Source organism: Propithecus coquereli, unplaced genomic scaffold (assembly GCF_000956105.1).
Source record: "Propithecus coquereli isolate 6110/MARCELLA unplaced genomic scaffold, Pcoq_1.0 Scaffold51, whole genome shotgun sequence".
Classification (NCBI taxonomy): domain Eukaryota; kingdom Metazoa; phylum Chordata; class Mammalia; order Primates; family Indriidae; genus Propithecus; species Propithecus coquereli.
This window is the reverse complement of record NW_012150952.1, coordinates 922,296-925,889: the sequence shown is the minus strand read 5'-3', so window position 1 is coordinate 925,889 and position 3,594 is coordinate 922,296.

Below are 3,594 nucleotides of genomic sequence, written 5' to 3'. Positions count from 1 at the left end.
TAATTTAAATTGTAATGTTAGGGCCCCATCTTAAGACCAAGTGTGAAGCAGAGGTGTCTGGATGTGCCTAGAAAAATGGAGAGGAACAGAAGCTTGCGTCATTAGCAGTGTTCCAGCCACATGAGGAAGGGGGAGTCTCTGAGGAAAATTCATTCAACCAGAAGGAAGCAGCAGCCATGGGCACTGCATATAATATTCTGAGAATAGACTTTTCAAGTTCATCCTCTTTGATATTATTGAATTGTTTGGCCTGAGAATAAACAGAATCAACACTACCATGAGACTCCATTTATAAAGCAAAAACCAAACGTATCCTCCCCACCTCAGTTTCCCACATGATGTTCTCAGAGGACTGTTAGTGGCTGAAAACACGGAAGTACTTGGTGGCACACTGGGAAACCCTGTAGTGCCCAGTAGGGGCTGCCACCCTTGTCTGGGCAACATGGTGCTGGATCAGACAGATGGATTTTTAAGCCTATATGAAGAATCAGAGTATCACAAAAACAGTCACAAGAAAATTTGCCTGGGGCTGGTGACATTTTGTCAGAGATATGGAGGCAATGATTGAGAAAAATGGAGTTATTCCTCTTGTAATGATCCCATGTGTATATACGGGTAAGGCCAGGGAAACTGGAAGAACTCTCTGGTAAATGATTGAATGTCCCTGTCTTTCAAGAGGAAATAACTTAGAGAGGTTCTGATGATTGGTCCTTTGGCCATTTGCATGAACATCCAAGAGCCTGGGCACTTGAGGAAGGCTGATATTAGAAGGTGCTGGAAGAAGGTTTTTGGGTGGGTTGAATTAGGTCTACCTGACTAAGTTCTTGAAAAAAAGTTTTTGAGCAGACACACAACACATATTGCACAATATGGAGTTTCCAAGGCCCAGACTGTCTTGCTCATCACAATGAGCTTCACTCTTTGGAGTTTGACTTGAATAAGTTGTAAAGGAAGAAGATTGCAGCTTAAAGTCCCCTAGAACCTCAGGTTCATGAAAGAACTTCTTAAACTATTGATGGCACTGATGGATAGGGATAGGGGATTAAATCTAGCAACAGACAGCTTCTTACAAGAGGGAGGGTTAGAGTAGCAATCTCTACATCTAAGTGAGTGTGATGAACTTGGTTCTATTTGATCCTAGGTTCATAGTAATAAAAACACCAAAACAAAGCACTCACTAAACTTTACCATGTGCCTTAGCAATCTGTTAAGTGCATTATACACAACATCTATTTTATTCCTCACAACCATCTCATGAAATAGGTATTGTTATTATCTCTTTTAGAAAGATGAAGAACTGAGGCGCATAGGAGACCAAAGACTTGCCTAAGATTTCACCATATTTTACGTTCCAAGCACTGTACTAAACACTTTACCTGCATTATTAAATTTAATCCTTAGGCTACTATTTAAAATAATGACTTATGAGACTTGAGCTATATTGAATGTACCTAGATACATTTTCTTAAAAATTTGTTTGTATAATACATTTGAAGCTCAGGTTTACAGTTCAGGTGTGTTGCCAAGTGGGGTACATTGGGATAAGGACTAAACTTTTCTGACATTTGTTGGGTGGAAATATATCTACTTCCCCCCCCGCCCTATAGTATTAAAGCTCTTAATAGAACTAAACAATTCTTAAATGATAACCTATAGAAGAGGTATAAAATATATAATAGATTGCATTATAGCATGTATTTAAAAACAAGAAAGCTTGGTTGTAAATAGTTGGTTATTTTCTAAATTCTTTTTTCTCAAGCACATTTCTCTTACGTATGCTTTTGGTATCTTTCCAGAGCTAATCGCCCATTTGTAAAAAAATTATATTAGAGATGAGTAGACAGAAGTTGATATTATTCTGATGTTATTACCAGCAATAGTAGAAGGAACAGAGACCAAGTCTGGATACTTAACTCCACTGAAACAAAAGGCAAAGGGTTTTTAAGTGCTGTGCTGGGAAAGCACTAGAGGACATTTAGTGGGGAGGTTGATCAATGGGAGTTGCGGAACACATTGAGTTATTCCTGAGAGTGCAAATGTGTTTCTCTGTGATTAGGCCATCTGTGTTTGCTAATTAGTGCCCATTCAAGTTAGTCTCCTACCCTCCCACAGAGACTGGGAGATAGGGGTGTTATCTCCTTCAATATTTACATTTCAAAAAGATTGTTTCCAAGTCCTTGAGAAAGACTTTTCCTGGGCTGTAAAACTGGTAGGGCTGGGAGATTTACATTCATTTCATTTTGAAGGGGCAGAGAGAGAATTTACAACTACAAGTTTTCTAAAGCAAATGATCTAGGATAAGGGAGGTCAGGAAAGAAACCAGTCTAAAGTTTAGTCAAGCTGAGGGGAACATTGAGGCCATCCTGAGCACTGTCACCCTGATGTTTTTGGATGTATCTACAGCTTTCTCAGGAGGGTTCCTAGCAGTTTTGGTGACCCACACAGTATTGTGTCAGCCACAGTCCTGAAAGAGAAGCTCTTAATGACCTTGTTCAAGCTAAGAGATTTTTCCTGCTCAGAGTTTTTCTGCAAATCCAGGCAAACAGAATTTGAGACTCAAGATTTACCTTTGCTGCTTTTTACCAATCTCTGTATTTTGTGCTACATTCAACCCACTTATGGTTCACTGTTTTGGAGGTAGCCTCTATTTTTATCCTGTGCCAACATTCAAACAATATTTTTATCAAGTTAAAAAAAAGGTGATTTGTAAAGTACTAGTGAATAACATAGATTTAACTAAGGAATTCTGAGAGGAACACAGGAGAATTCAGGTCACATGAAAAATAAATTCTAATATCCCTCAAAAGCCCCTACCCTTCATCCCTTTTGAACTTCCTGTGAACATCTGCCCTTCTCTTGGAACAAAGAAAAAGAGTGATTCCAACTTTCTCAGAGACAGCCCCAGGGCCAGAAGTCAGTGACAGACTCTGAATGTGCCTATCAAAATGTCTGCTCCAATGTCCCATGCCTACTATACAGTGGTCTCTTCCTATAAGAGATTTTAGTGCTAGAATAAAGAAGATAATTCCCTAAAAATAGGTACATTTAAGTCCTTCCCTAAATGTGAATGGTACTTTAGCAGTTGAAGAACTTCACACAAACTCATAAAAACTCAAAAGGAAAGTCCAAGGAAAAAACATGTCTACATAAAGTTATTCTTTCCAAGGACCCTGAAAATTTCAGCCAGGGCTAACTTACTGCTTCCTTGACCTGAAAGTCTCCTGTGAATTTTGGTACTTTCTTCCTCATGCATAATTAAACTACATTTCTTAGCTCCTCACTATTCTGTTAAAGCTCTAACTTAAGTCAACTCAACCTTTCCTGAAAGTCTTCCTGTAATGCAGCCAAGTTCAGTTTTGATCCCCTTTAGTGAAGAATTAAAAGAAATTCTATAAAACAAGCCAGAGCACACAAAATTTAAAATGGATCATAATAGCCTAGTGACTTCACAAAATCTTTGTGCTTTTATTCTTTTTTGTAAAGAATGTGGTAAAGTAAGCTTTTATTGTTCAGGGATAAGTAATTCTCAGATATTATTTTCAGATCATAACAGAGTTATATAGCATAGCTACAGTGTCATAGGATCTGTTCCCA